At 51.7% G+C, this 15,973-nt stretch overlaps 1 protein-coding gene across 2 annotated transcripts in view; it reads left to right on the forward strand.

The window, feature by feature from the left end:
• EPB41L1 (erythrocyte membrane protein band 4.1 like 1) overlaps positions 1-15,973 on the forward strand; it is a 104,537-nt gene that overhangs the window by 35,534 nt on the left and 53,030 nt on the right. The window lies entirely within an intron of this gene.

Genomic DNA, 15,973 nt, shown 5'->3' on the forward strand with positions numbered 1-15,973 from the left:
CATGGGCTGGGCAGGGAGGCCGGGCGGGGGCGGGGGCTGGCCGCGCGTCGGGCGCCAGGCCCGGGGCTGTGGGCACGGTGCCCAGCGCCCGGCGCACGCCGAGCCGCCGCCGCCGCCGCCGCTGCTGCAGTCGGCATCCATCAGCGGGCGGGGGTGTCGCGGAACAGGCTGCTCCGCAGAGCCCGCCGCGGCCCCGCGCGCCCGCCCCGCCCCGCGGCCTCCGGCCCCGCAGGAGCCGTCGGAGCGCCCCGCCCCCCCTCGCCCAGCCTGCCCGAGATGGGGACCCCCGGGCTCAGGTAGGCACGTGGAGGGGGGCCAGGTGGCACGGGGGGCTGGGGACTCAGTACGTGTAGGCCCAGCCTGCAGCCCTGGGGAGGACTGGGGGCGAGACCGGGAGGAACTGAGTTTGCAAGCTGTTGGCTCCCTGGCCAGTGTGGGGGGGAGATCTGTGCTGTTCCTCCCTGCCTCCCAGGTCTGCAGCCTCCCCGAGGCCTGGAGAGAGAGGTGGGCAGGCTGTGGGCTGCTGGTTACTGCTGGGAAGAGCGGTTGCTGGGTGCTGGGCTCCCTGGCTGGGCCACTCTGTTTCTTTGAGACCATTCCTGCTGCCTCTGTGGAGGCCAGGGGCTTCCTGGATCTCTGCGTCCAAGCTTCAGATGCTGCAGGCCAGTCTCTTGGTTGCAGACTGGGGTGCTGGGCAGCTCCTGTCCTCTCCTTCACCCTCTGGTTATAGACCTTTTCCCACCCTGGCCTCACTTCCCATGGCATCGCCCCTCCAAGTCACCCAAAGCTGTGTGGATGGATAATAGTCCTGGGGCCTCTGGGGTTCTGGTTTTCTATTGTTCTGGCCAGAGGCTGTCCCCCAATTAGATAGAGGGAGAGGATTTGTGGGTTCCAGTTGTGTCTGGCACCTTCATGCTTGGGAATGTCCGAGGATCCAGAAGCTGGGGTCTTGGAGACAGGCATGGGGTGGGGGGAAGTGACTGTAGCCACCAGGGTAACTTACCAGGTGCTGAGGCCACTGCCTGGCAGAGCTACGGCCCCAGGATGGTCCATGGGGACCTTGAGGGGCTGGACAAGGACTAGGAAGGAGTTCTGAAGATACTGGTCTCCTTGTTTGCCGCCAGCCACGGTCCTTGCTACCTCCCCCCGCCCCACCTCTGAGAATGCATTGGTGGGGGAGAGGCACTACCACGTGATCCTGCCTTCACTTCTGGATCTGCATATCACCTCCTCTGCAAAGGTGGGAGTGTAAGAGGGCTGTGTGGGGTCCGGCTGCTCCAACTCTCCCCGACCTCCCAGCATTAGGAGTCTTCCAGAATTAGCAGCCGTTGGGCCAGGTTGAGAGCTGGGGACGGGAATGGTGCCCCCAGAAGCTCCTGGACGACAGTGCTGCCTGACCTGGACAAGGGTGTGGAGAATAGAGGCGGCTGTGTGGCCGCCCGCCCACCCATTCCTCCAGATGGAGCCTGCGGCAGAGGCAGCCTGTGCCAGTCTCCTCTCTGAGCCACTGTGGCCCAGAGAGGCGCTGCCAGCTCTGTGCAGGGAGGAAGCTGGCTTCTCCTGGCCAGCCTGAGGTCATGCCCTCCTGGCAGCCCCACGCACAGTCTTTGTGGCACTCAGAGCATGGTCCCGTGAGGGGTACCTCAGGGCGGTCCTGGAGATCAGTGCAGGGGGCACTGTTACTATGAATGCCTTTCCTGGGCCATGTGACAGTTCCCGGGGCTCAGCTCTGGGAGCTTCAGGGAGATTTCATAGAACCTGCATGAGAACGATGCTTGGCCCCGAAGTCCTCACTTAGTAAATATTGAAAGCTTGAATGAGGCCTAGAGAGGAAGAATGACTTGTCCAAGGTCACATAGCAGCTGAGTGGGAGGGCCAGCACTAATGCACCCAGGTCTTCTATCCCTTGGTTTGAGGTTCTTGCCGCCCAAATGCCTGCTTGCCCATTGGTGTAGCTGTACCCTCCATGGGTCTCTGACAGGGGCTGGGCATTATAGCCTGGAGCCTGAGGCTACCCTTGGGGGGGGTGTCTCACATTGGCCTCCCAGCTTGTGCCCCTAAAAGGTGAGGAGGAAAGGTCAGGCTGCTGCACAGATAGTGGGCCAGGGCTGAGGCAAGGGGCAGCCGGTAGCCCTTGACCTTGGGAGTATATGGAGCCAAGAGGATGCTGGATGCCCGGAGATATTCTGGGCCTGAGCCTCCCGAGAAAGTAGATAGGGTCTCTTGACTGGACTGGCTGTGTTAGCTCTGACATGGACCCCTCTGTGAGCCTCTCTGGGCTTCTGTGTCCCCATTGATTAAAAGGGGATAATAATCTCTACCTGGAGTAATATCAGTGATTACACAATTGGGATGATGGCATTTATTAAGCACTTACTGTGCGCCAGTGATTTGCATTATCTCGCAGCAACCCTGTCAGGCATTAGTCACGTTGTACAAGTGAGAAACTGCAGCTCAGAGAGGTTGTGTCACCTGCCTGCGGTTACACCGCTGGAAAGCTTGGGGCTGTCTGTGTGCAGAGCCCCCCTCTCTAGCATGACGTTATGCCTGAGGCGGTGTCTGGGAGTACCAGGTTGGGGTCCAGCAGAGCCACAACCGGTATGCCAGGGCTGGTCCGGGTGGAGAGGTCTGTGTTGGGTCTGGCGAGACTGGCCCAGGTGCTCCTGTGGTCCAGAGGGATGGGGCAGAGGGGTACTAGCAAGGAGCCCTGAGAGAGGGGTCGCCTTGGCCTTCTGCTTCCTGGCCAAGATCCCCTAGAAGTGGGGCTGCTCTGGGCTCCCTGCCCCCACTGGCTCTCAGGGAAGACTGGTTAGCACCCCTGCTCACCCAGGCCTACCCCTGCCGCATTTGATAGGACCCTAATAACCTGAAAACACAAGGGTGGGAATGCAGGGTACCAGTTGGGACTGGAAGGAGGAGGCCCTTATAGGGAGGGGACCTGAATCTCGGTGGATAGGGGCGGGTGGGAGAGGGCTGGCACTGCTTCCTGTGTGGGCGGGAGTCTTGGGGATAAGAATAGTAATGCCAGCATTTACTGAGCACCTACTACATGCCAGGCACTGTTCCAAGGGCTTACCCATAAACTCATACCATCTTCACAAACCTGGTGAGGTAGGAATGCTTCTTCCCATTTTACAGATTGAGGGAACTGAGGCTTACAGGCGAGGGAAAGATAGTTGCTCAGGGTCACATGGCTAGGTCATGGGGGAGCCCTGATTTCAATCTGGGCGCTGTGGGCCAGAGCCACGTTCCCGATGGCCATGCCGGCAGCCTACAGTGTCTTCTCAGAGGTCCTACTCGGTTTTGTGCAATTTGAAAAATATTCTCTGGGTACACCTCCTGCAGGCCCCGTGTTGCCTCTGAGGAAACATCCCTCTCTTCAAGGGGCTCAGAGTCTAGCTGGAGAGGCACAGGCAGGACGCAGAGAGAGTAAAGAGCGAGCTGTTCATATGCTAAGCATGGATTCCTATTTTGGTGATAAGGGAAGGCTTCCAGGAGCCTTTGCGCTGGGCACCAAAGGCCAAGTAGAATTTCAGTGGCTGTGAGGGAAGGGTCCCCACTCCCCCAGGTCAGAGGGGAAGGAAGTAGGGATGCCTTTGAAGAAGAGTGGGTAGTCCGGTACGCTTGGGGCAGGTAGAGCAGGGGGCTGGGTGCACTGGGAGGTGACTCAGAAAGCCGGTTTGGGTGTGGGTCTTTGGCAAGGCTCTGGAATCCACCAGGCCTAAGCTCTAGTCACAGCTCCACTGTGTACCAGCCACGTGCCCTCGGGCCCATCATTTAGCTGGCCTGAGCCTCAGTTTCTTCATCTGTAAAGTAGGGATAAGCACACCTGTCTTGTGGAGACCACGTGTGGTGGTAGTTACGTAAAGGGCCTAGCGCAGTGCCGGCACATCCCAGGGCCTCAGGAAACATGACTGCTCTCTCCCTTCAGTCTCTCTCAAATGTCAGGCTAAGGTATTTCCGCTTGACAGGAGCCTGGAGGCTCCGGGAGCCTTGGTAGGTCTGCACGGGGCATGCATGCACTGGGGCCTGACAGAAGTGTTTGGGAAGGTCCCTTTGGCAACTGCAAGAACCACAAGGAAGGGAGGGGCTGCAGCCTTGCAGGAGAAACGTCAGCCCCATGGACTTGGAGGGCAGGGGAGGGAGGAAGGTTGACAGTACACTAAGATATCCTCTCATGCGGTGGGGGACTGAGCCGGTGGAGGGGGGCAGGCCGCAGGGGTCATGAATTTGGTTTGGGGCCTCATGAGCTTAAGATGAAGGACTGTCTCCCTTCAGTCATTCTGAAGGTTGCCTGGCATCTTTTTGTGCATCTGGCTTTTTTTTTTTTTCTTTTGAATAATTTCCTTTGGATGAATCCGCATCAGAGCTTCCTGTATAATAGCAGTAAATTGGGACTAAGTGCCCAACAATAAGAAGATGATTGAGAGCGTTTTGGAACATCCAGTGGTTAAAATAATATACAGCCGTGAACAGCCACAGAAATACTTATTCTTTGCAGCGTATGGAGCTGTGCACTTGAGAAACTCCTTTGAATCCTTTATTCATTTCATGTCTGCGTGACCAAGCTGGGACAGGGGTTAGATTCTTCCCAGTGCACGAAGAGAGATTCAGGTTAGGTTCTAATCTCCTTGAGGGCAGGGTTCATGTTTTATTCATTGTTCTATTCTCAGCGTATAGCTCAATGATTTGCAAATGCTTGTCTGGTGAAAGAATTGATTGAAGGAACAAAGCAGAGGGGAGTTGGCTTGTCCAAGGTCACCCTGGCTGTAAGACCCATGACCTGGTCTCCTCATCCCTACCTGCCACATGCTTACTCATCACTGAGTAGCTGTGCAGGGGCCGGGGGTAGGGTGGAGGGGTTCCTAGCCAAGGGCTTGGGACCTACACAGACCAGGGCTTAAGTCTACTTTCTGTCCTGAGCTGCCAGGCTTTGGCAAATTGATCTTTTAAGCCAAACTTACCCCATCAGTAATGTGGCCAGTCCAAGAATCTGCTTTTAGGGTTGTTGTCAAGATTAAGTGATTTCGGGCATGTAAAACTCTTAGCACCATAACTGGCACAGAGTAAAGCACCCATGCATATTAGCTGTGATGATAATGATATAATAATGGGGAAATATTTCTGATACAATTAATGTTAAATGGAAAAAAAAAAACCCATAAAGTTAGGAGCACTCAGATTGAAGGGGTGTAGAATTAAGTATGACCATAGATAACAGATTGGGAGAGAACAGGCAGAAACAGAGTTACAGCAGGTTTGATGGGAGGTCAGTAAGACTGATCAAAACAGATCTTTTTTTTTTTTTTTTAAGATTTTTATTTATTTGACAGAGAGAACAAGTCGGGGGGAGGGGTAGAGGAAGAGGGAGAAGCAGACTCCCCACTGAGCAGGGAGCCTGACATGGGGCTCCATCCCAGGACCCTAGGATCATGACCTGAGCCAAAGGCAGACGCTTAACTGACTGAGCCACCCAGGCACCCCCAAAACAGATCTTTTAAAAACACTTTATATTTGCCGTATTTTTATTTTTATGTTTTTAAAGATTTTATTTATTTGAAAGAGAGAGAAAGCGAGAGACAGAGCACAAGCGGAGGGGGAGGGGCAGAGGGAGAGGGAGAAGCAGACTCCCCGCTGAGCAGGGAGCCGGACATGGGGCTCCACATGGAGCTCAATCTCAGGACCCTGGGATCATGATCTGAGCTGAAGGGAGCCGCTTAACTGACTGAGCTGCCCAAGTGCCCCAGTCCTGTAATTTGTTTTTAAAGGGGTAAATCCTGGGGTGCCTGGGTGGCTCAGTTGGTTAAGCGTCCGACTTGGTTTGGGCTCAGGTCATGATCTCAGGGTCCTGAGATGGAGCGCTGCATTGGCAGGCTCTGAGCTCAGCAGGGAGTCTGCTTGAGATGCTCTCCCTCTGCCCCTCCCCCCACTCACTTGCATGCGTGCTTTCTCTCTCTCAAATAAATAAATAAATCTAAAGGGGTAAATCTTAGTTAATTTGGTCAGGGCCCTGTTGAGGGCCCTGTTGATGGACATTTAAAGTTGTTCCTAATTTTACTCCATTCTAAATAATGCTGACAATGAACTCTAATAGTGTTTGGACAATGAAAGAAAATGAAATGGAAGAGGGAGTCAGAAATTGAGACCATGAGGGTTGCCCCAGGGAGGTCTGCAGGTCTGCTGCTCCCCGTTCCAGCTTCTCAGTGGAACTGAGGGGGGGCAAGGACCTGAGGGGCCTGGCTTGCTTGGAGGAGACCCTGTCTCTGTCACCCTCCAAGGGTGAGGATGTCCCAGGGAAACCCCTTCTGTCGCTGATCCAGTATGGAGTTCACCTGTGAAACTTCCAAATTCTCTTTGGATGCTAGAAGCTGCTGCCTGGGTCATGCTGCTGTGTACACCCTGAGTGTCCTTGGACCAGTTCTTTGCCTTCTCTGGACCTCACTTAGCCCATCTGTGTGGTGGTGACAGCCTTACTGATGAGAACCATTGTTGCCACTTACTGAGTGTCCTCTGTATGGCGACATGGCGTCAGAGGGAGCGTCACATGCATTTTCTCATTTTTCTCTCACGAAATGCCTTTGAGGCGTAGGGGGTGTTATTCTCATTTTACATGCTCAAACTGGCTCTCGGTGAGGTTAAGTAACTTGCCCAAGGTCCTCAAGCCAGGATTCAAACTCTGGTCCAAAGCCTGTGTTCATAAGTGCTGTTCCACGTTCCCTCTCACCAGCTGCTGATCGGTGAGGGCCAAGCGAGATGATGATTATAAAAGGATTCTTTAGATTGTAAAGCACCCCACATGTGGGAGGGGTTGGTACTGCTGTTATTATTTCTACATCCAGAGCAACGGTAGCTTTGGTTACATGGTTGATAGCAAGTTGGAGGTTGTGGGATGTAGCAGGATTGAGGGGGAAGAGCACGGGACCGTCAGCCAGCAGATCTGCGTCCTCGTTCTGGCTCCACTTGAACTGACTAGCTTCGTGACCTTGGCCAGCCAAGCTGGCCTAGGGAATAAGCCCACCTGCCCTGTGTGGCCCTTGTCCAGCTCACTGCCTGGAGTTCAGAGGATGCCCCGCTATGGGGAGGCCTCTGGCTGCCTCTGCAGTCATCCGTGTGGTCCAAGCGGGAGGTATTTCTCCTTTCTGATGCCGTTACTCTGCACTTCTGGGCATGTCCTGTGGTCCCCCAGCCCACAACTGCACATCAACCTGTGGCTCCGTGGTGGCACGTGAAACCTTTGGGCAGGAAGCCAGTGCTGGTGGGTGGCAGCCTCATCACGTTGCTTGGTTTTATTTAATGAGGTGCCCCTGGGCACCGCAAGCCTCTGACAAATCGCCATCTCCCCATTGCCGCGTACAGAGCTGATCAGCGGTACCAACCAGTGCATGCCCAGCTCCCCGCCTCTGTTGGGGGCTCCTGGGCCTCGGCCGGGAGGGTGGCTCCCGGCCCCAGAGGCGGCTCTCTCAGCCTGCGCCCTCCTCCCTCGTGGCGGGTGGGTATTTCATTCACATCCAGCCTGAGATCGTCGCTCCAGGAAGTGAATGTTCTGTACTGGGGAAATCCCGATGGGAAGTAGCATCATCTCCAGAGGGGAAGAATAAGTCTTAATAGGCTCGCTCTCTCTGTGTGTTTTTCTTTTCATTCTTCTCTCTTTCTTTTCTGATTCCAAAAGTAATACATGTTCATAGTAGAAAAACGATGAAACCTGGAGAACCTCCGAAAAAGCCGAAAGAAAAGTCTGTAATTCTTTCTCCAAGGGAATGCTATTGTTCACATTTCAGCCTTGAGACCCATGCTAACGATGAGGATATCTAATATTTCTTGAGCACTCACAGTAGGTTTTGACATGTGTTAAGTGCCTTACGGGCATGATCTGGTTTGATTTTCACAGTAACCCTGTGAAATAGGCAAGATGATCATCATGAATTTTACAGATCAAGACACTGAGGCACAGAGAGGTTAAGAGACTTGTTCACGGTCTCCTTGTCACCCGTTTGTCCCTAACCACTAGGTGATACTGCCTTTTCCCGATTTCTCCTACCCTCCCTCTCTGATTCATATATCTGTTTAGTGTATCAGTCCGATTCTGGCAGAAAACAGAATTCCACTCAGATGCTTATGCTGAGGAGATGTTAATAAAGGTGTGGGCAGGATTAAGGGAACCCACAGGAGTACCCCACGAAATAACAGTTGACAGAAGCTGTTTTCTCCCTTTGGCAGAGGGAGGGAACAGTGTTACCAGAACTCACTGATAGCTGGGTCTGTGCAAGGAGCTGACACAGAGGGGCTCAGCCACCCAGAACCACAGAGAGGGAAATTGGAAAGACGTTTCCCAACTTGTCTCTCCTTCCACCCTTGAACCGGTGTCTCCCAATGGCCAAACCCAACCAGAAGTCAGCAGGCAAGGGAGCTCAGACCAAGGGACAGTCCAGGGGTCAGCCTCTCGCTTCTTTGAACAGGGAGTGAATCTGGAGGTGCGAATGGAGACTAACAGCCCAGGAGATGTGGTTGGAAGGGGATGGGGGAGATGTGCCCCCTGGTTTCAGGGAAAGAAAGAAGAGTTTTCTTGGTAACTGTGATTACTGAAAATATCATTCAAAACAGAAGAGTTTCACTTGCTGCCTGGCATTCTCTTGGTGTTTCGGTGTCTTCCACACCCTGTCCATTTCTCTCTCTCTCTTTGTTCCTTCCTTCCATTAGTTCCTCCCTGGTTCAGAATTCCCAAGAATGCCTGGGTAAAAGTTGCCAGTGTGCAAGATTTAGAAGAGAGCCTTACTGGCTAGGGAGTCATTATCGTGACCGTGGACACACAGGGCTGTATGTGCCCCCATGTTGTCCCACTGCTGTTCACATGCTTGCAAAGACATGCTTCTGGTATACACAAGCGTCTCCCTAAAATATATGACTTCAACTTTTGTATCTCAGAGTTCTTTCATTCTCTGTAATTTCCTTTATCTACATGGCCCTGCTCTGAGCTGGTAGGATAGGGGCTCTCATCCCTGTTTGGCAGATGAGGAAGCCGATGCTCAAAAGGGGGAAGTGACTTGCCCGAGGCCCATCAGATAGGAGGTGACAGAACTGAAGCAAGACATGGTGGTCCTGATTCTTTAGCCTGACCTGGGGCATAACCTCACAACCCTGAGATCCTGACCTGAGCTGAAATCCAGAGTCAGACGCCTGAGTGAGCCATCCAAGTGCCCCACAATAGTCCCCATTCTGAATTCAGTTCTTCCCAGTGTATTTGCCTTTCACTCTTGGGAAATTTTTCCTTAGCCAGCCTCACCCCTTGGACAAATAAATACAACCCCCCACCCCCACCCCCCAGCCTTCCCAGGCTGCTGAAATGCCCTGTAGCGGGACGGACTTTGGAGTCAGAGACACTTAGCACAGCCTTATGACCTTGGGTATACAGCATGCCTCTTTTGGCTTGTGTGTCTCATCAGTAAAATAAGGGTGATAATATTGGGAGTTTGGATGGAAAAGTCAAGTGCTTAAGGTCTGATATGTCATCAGGACACACTGGTTGGCTGGTAGCCAGAAAGGCTCCCAAGGTGAATGCAGCCCAGGTCTCTGTCCCCAGCTGAGTGGACTTAAAACTTGTCTTGTTGGTGTTTTATCCACCCATCATGCATGTGTTTGTCCATTTGTCCATCTACCCATCCTCCTGACACCAGACCCCCTGGGTTTGAATTCTGGCACTGTCATGAACTAGTGTATGATCTCAGGCAAGTTCCTTAACTTCTCAGTGCTCCAATTCCTTCTTTTACAAAATAGAGATAATAAAAGTACCTATTCTAGGTTATTGTGAAAGTTAAGTGAGTTAATCAACCCAAAGTGCTTAGACCAGTGCTGGGCAAATAGCAGACTCTACGAGTGTTAGCTTTGTTGGTATTTATCAAGAATTGCGCTAAGTCCTGGGGATAATGGCAGATGAGACGGATAACATTTGGTCTTTATGGAATTTCTGTTCCAGAGGAATAGACATAAATAAGTAAAAAGAAATGTTTCACTTGTGATAGTTACTATGGAAAAAAAAAACCCAGCATGGTTGCATAATGGGTACAGAGTTTCTGTTTGGGGTAATGAAACATTTTGGAAATAGAAGGTGGCTATTGTTGCACAAGGTTGTGAATGTAATTAACATCATGGAATAGTTACACTTAAAAATGGTTAAAATGGCAAAAACCAAACGAAACCAAACCCAAAACCCAGCATGCTGTCACCAAAAAAAAATAAGGGGAAAGACCCATTTTATTTATTTTTATTTTTTTGAAAGATTTTGTTTATTTATTTATTTATTTAGAGCGCATGAGCAGGGGAAGGGGCAGAGGGAGAAGGGAGAGAGAATCTCAAGCAGACTCTGTGCTGAGCGTGGAGCCCAATGCAGGGCTCAATGTAATGACCTTGAGATCACGACCTGAGCCAAAATCAAGAGTTGGACGCTCAACTGACTGAGCCACTCAGGCGCCCCAGAAGAAAGACCCACTTTAGACAGGGGGTCAAGGGGTGCATGGATTAAGGTCTGAAGGGTGAGAGAGGGGACAAGCCCACTGTCCACACGGAGGGACCATTAGGGCAAAGACAGGCTCACAGTGATGGTGGGAGCTGATGCCACGGCCCTAAGCAGGGACCTTTAACTTTGGTAAGGAGTTTTTGTTTTATTTTGATGGTAAGTCATTGGAGGTTTTAAGGAGGGCATCCGAGAAAACGGACAGCATAGGGAACGTAGCCGATGGTCCTGGTATAGTGTCGTATGGTGACCGATGGTCGCTACACTGGTGGTGCAGATAGTGAGGTGTAGACTTGTCCATTCACTATGTTGTGTAATGGAAACTAATGTAGCATTGTGTGTCAACTATACTTGAATTACAAAAAATAAAGAGAGCATCCAGTTGGACTTTTGGAAAGATCCATGTGGCGTCCAGTTGGACTTTTGGAAAGATCCATGTGGCAGTTCTGAAGAGAATAAACCCTAGGAGGCCCGGGCGGCCACAGAGAATCCACAAAGGAGGCCGGGCAGCCACGTGGGCATGGCTTGACAGTGGCTGGGACGTGGGCAGTGGCTGTGGGGATGGAGAAAAAGAACAAAGCCAAGGTACTGGATTCAGAGGTGCTGATTCATGCTAACCCTGGCTGTAGGGCCTGATTTATAAACCAGCTGATTCATGTTTAATGAGTTGGTGCAACGTCAGGCCAAGTGGATATTGCGTCGCCCGGGTTAGGACATTCTCTGGCAGCAGGCCACCCAGATGGACAGCCATGGGGCCCCCGGAGAGGGGAGCCAGGGGAGCCAGCCGGTGCTTGCCGTGCTCAAGAGCATCAGATGCCGACAGCCTTCTGGACTGGTCTCAGCCACACAGGGCTGACAGCGCTGTTGTGGGCACCGTCAGCATTCACTTCTCCGGCTGACCTTTCTCTCTCCAAATCCTGTGCGTTGGGTTTTCATATGGTCATGCCATCAGTCTGGCCTTGCTGGGCTCTGGCGCTTGGCGCATCTCCTTCTCCATCCGTTCTGGGCTGGCGCTTCTGAACTCCTGGTTCTCAGACCACTCCCCGCTGCAGCTCCTCGGGACTGTTTTAAGTATAGACCCTCTCAGCGCTGTTGTATTGGGTACATGCCATGTTAAGTGCTCTCTCTAGGTTATTTTCCTGACTCTCTACCACCACCCTCAGAAGGAGGGGGGAGTATCTCCATTTTCTAGATGAGGTGACTGCGGTTCAGAGCATTGATGTCACTTGCCCACGGTCACAGAATGAGCCACTGGTGGCGCTCGGCTTTGGGTCTGGGTCTGACTGACCTAGGTCTGCCCCCCACCCTGCCCTGGTGCCCCTGTGAGGAGTCCACGAGAAGCCGGTGTGTCTAGTCCCTGACCGTGGGCCTGGCCCCCAGCAGCACTCCACGGTGGGAGTCTTGCCCTTTCTAGCAGAGTAACACGTGACTCTTGCAAGGCTGTCTGCTCCACCCCCAGTTCACTCACTTCTCCCCTTCTCCAACCTGCTCCACCTGCCAGGCTCTTTGGAGCTCACCTTTATAGGCTTCTTGTTCTAAGGTATCAGGATGTCAGGGCCTCCTGTCCGTCCTCTGCACGGGCCTACTTGTTCCCGTCTCTGGACATTTGCCCACACGGTGACTCAGTGACTCCACCCCCCCCCCCCCCCCCACCCTATAAGCCCTTCTTTGGGCACTCTAGGTCGTACTCCTGATCACCAACTCCCCAGAACCTTCTAGAGGCTAAAACGTACACCAGCAAATCTAAATCACATCCTGCCTGGGTGTTTAACCATTTTCTGGGTGAGCATTATCCTCCCATGTTGCAGTGAGCTCCAAGGAACCAGCATGTGTTTCCCCTGGGGCCCCTGCAGCGCCCATCTGGCCAGGCTGCCCAGCAGCTCCCTCAGTCTCTGCTGACCTGGGCCCAGGCAGAACTGTGCCCACCTGACTGGCTCTGGCAGACCCCAAGGCCAGGTTCTTGGCTTGCTTTCGGTGGCCTAGAGAGAAAACCATACTGTTATCCCTGGACTTGTGAAATCAAGAAGGATCTCATCATAGGTTTAAAATAATAATAATAATAATAATAATGTTATTTTTCTTTTAAATTCATAAAAATTTTTTGGGGTGCCTGGGTGGCACAGTCAATTAGGCATGTAACTCTTGATTTTGGCTGAGGTCATGATCTCGGGGTCATGAGACTGAGCCCCATGTCAGGCTCTGAGCTCAGCAGTGAGTCTGCTAGAGATTCTCCCTCTCTCTCTGCCCCTCCCCCGTGCTCACTCTAGCATGCACTTGCTCTCTCTCAGTGAATAAATAAATCTTTTAAGAAAATAAATTCATAAACATTTTAAGTTTAATCAGACTTTATCTCCTCATCCTGTCACACCAAGCCCTGTGCATTGGAAGATTTTATTTTTTAACCTCTCATTTTTTTTAATCAAGAAATCTCCTAGTAGAAAAATTGAGAACGACAGTTAAACAGAAGAAAAAATAACCTGTACTCATGCCATCTAGAAACGACTACAATTAATACTTTGTTGAATATTCTGTATCCATGCATATGTGTTAAGTAGGGTCAGTCTGTACAAGCTGTTGTGTATGGAGCTTTTCATTCAGGTATTTCTTTTATGTCATCCTTTTTTTTTTTTTTAAAGATTTTATTTATTTATTTGACAGAGAGAGAGATAGCGAGAGCAGGAACAGAAGCAGGGGGAGTGGGAGAGGGAGAAGCAGGCTTCCCGTGGAGCAGGGAGCCCGATGTGGGACTCGATTCCAGGACCCTGGGACCATGACCTGAGCCGAAGGCAGACGCTTAACGACTGAGCCACCCAGGCGCCCTTATGTCATCCTTTTGAACGCTCTAGAAAGGATGAGCCATCGTTTCTGTCACCAGGCCCTGGCCGTGGAGTTCCTTGGTGGCTTAGGCCGCCTCTTTGGCTTCCAGCCTGGACCTGAGTACTTTCTCCTTCCAGTTGGTTCTGTTCAAGTTTGCTTGAGGCAGCAAAGTGCGGTGGGAAGCAGAACACCGACAGATTAGTCTGTGGATCCTTTTTTATTTTTTTTTAATTTTTATTTTTTATTTTTTTATTTTTTTAAAGATTTTATTTATTTATTTGACAGAGAGAGACACAGTGAGACAGGGAACACAAGCAGGGGGAGTGGGAGAGGGAGAAGCAGGCTTCCCGCGGAGCAGGGAGCCGGATGTGGGGCTCGATCCCAGAACCCTGGGATCATGACCTGAGCCGAAGGCAGACGCTTAACAACTGAGCCACCCAGGCGCCCCCCTTTTTTATTTTTTTAAAGCAAAATTAAGTGGGCATTCATTTTAAGGGTTCTTCTTATAGACCTTCTCTAGTATAATGGCTGATGTCCTCAGGTGCAGGCCTTGAAGAGACACAGACCCAGGCAGACAGGTGTCCCTCAGACCCTACGAGACCGAGAGCTCCCCTGGAGCTGCTCCTGGTGCTTCGTGTCCTGGCCCAGAGTCGGCATCTGGGGTCACGGAAGTGACAGAGAGCCTTTATTTAACTATGGCTTTAAGTCAAACCATAAAGTCCGAGGTAATGACATGAGTGGAAAGCATTTCTGGGGGTGAGGCCATGTGACCAAGGCCTTCTCTTCCTCCTCATCTTACTTCTTAATAGCAGCATCAGGAACAGAAACCCTTTCTTTCTTTCTTTTTTTTTTTTTTTTAAGATTTTATTTACTTATTTGAGAGAGAGAGAATGAGAGAGAACACATGAGAGGGGATAGGGTCAGAGGGCAAAGCAGACTCCCTGCCGAGCAGGGAGCCCGATGCGGGACTCGATCCAGGGACTCCAGGATCATGACCTGAGCCGAAGGCAGTCGCTTAACCAACTGAGCCACCCAGGCGCCCTAAGAAACCCTTTCATTTGTGCCTCGAGCTCTGGCTTACAAAGTGTGACCTGTTCAGGGGCCTGCAGTTCTTTTGTGGCCTAGCGGGGCACTCAGGGTCCTTGGCTTGCTGGCCAGTGCCCTTCACTTGGGGCTGGGCTGATGCCGCCTGGAATGCTGGGAGAGAAACTGAAGGAGACCAGGGGAGTGGGGGGTAAGGGCTTGGAGCATGTGCGTAGCACAAGGTGGAGCTGGTGTCCGTCTGTCTGTTTGCTCACTGGAGGCCTCCTGTGGTGAATGGGGTTGGGAAGGGACCTGCCAGGTTTAGTCTGGATCTTTCTCATTTAATATAATGGATTTAGAGGGAGGCTGTGGGCTCAAGGGTGGGGGTTCCTGCCCATTTCCCTGTTCCTCTGGTTTTAGCCCCAGACTTTATTTATTTATTTATTTATTTATTTATTTATTTATTATTTATTCATTTATTTGGATCCACTCTGACTGGGGTCCGGAATAGGTGCTTTTGCACCCCCTTTAAAAAAAACCCAATTTGTGATTGTGTGTATTTAGAATTATAGAAGTAATTCCAAAGCATATAAAGTAAAAAATGAAGTTCCCTTTCTTCGCCCACCCCATGGAACGCCCTCTTTTTCCTCTATCCATTTCTCAGTTATGAAGCTATCTGAACAGTTTGGTCAGTATCCTTTCAGATCTTTTACTACAGATGTATGAACACAAAGAGGTATTGCTGAGGTTTTGTTTTGTTTTTTTAAATATAAAAATGGAGACATGCCATTCTTTCTCCTTTCTTCTCCTTGCATTTTGCTTATGCCAACAGAATGGCTGGGTACTAGGTCCCTGATTCTCTGAAATCTCATTTCCTGCTCCAAGGGGAAAAGGGTAAGAGTAGCCTGTCCCAGAGATAATTTCTCTAAGTCCCATGCTTTGTGGGTGAGTCCTAGTGTGGTGAAGTGACTGCCTTGTGTGTGGCAGACCCAGGGCCCGCGTCCAGGTGTCCTGACTTACATCATCACGGCTCTGCGTGTTTTTAATAGTGCCCTCCTGTCTTATCCCTGTAGATCCATTCTGTCAACATCCCTGTGAAGATAGCGGTTCAGGCTTGGGGCATGAAGAGCCTTGCTCAGAGTCAGTGGTGGAAGGGCCCGGAGCCCAGGGCTCTTTTGGTTGAGTTCAGTTTATCCAGAGTTTATTGAGCGGCTACTGTGTGCCTGGTGCTGGGGTTGGAGAGACAGCCCAGCTGAGGGCCTGCCCCGAGGGGGCCACTGACTGTCCTTTGTGCTCCTTTGTGCAGAGTGGGGCTCCCTGGGGAGACTCTCATTGTCCCGAGGAGGGTCCCCATTCCAGAACTGGGCGAGAGACTGGAGGAGTCCCTGAAGAGTTCTGTGGTCACAAGAGTGGGAGGGGGTCTGTGACTTGGGCTGCCGCCAGTAACCCCTGACTTCTGCTCTCTCCCCACCCCCACTTCCTCTGTCCCTCCCTCCCTCCCTCTTTCCTCTCTCCGTGGCTCTTTGTCCATTTGTGTCCATCTGTCTCTCTCCGCATGTGGTTCCTGTCCCCTTTGCTCTGTCCTGTCACACTATCATTGCCCCCCCCCCCCCCCCCCCCCCCCCC

This window comes from Neomonachus schauinslandi, chromosome 10, assembly GCF_002201575.2.
Source record: "Neomonachus schauinslandi chromosome 10, ASM220157v2, whole genome shotgun sequence".
Taxonomy (NCBI): Eukaryota; Metazoa; Chordata; class Mammalia; order Carnivora; family Phocidae; genus Neomonachus; species Neomonachus schauinslandi.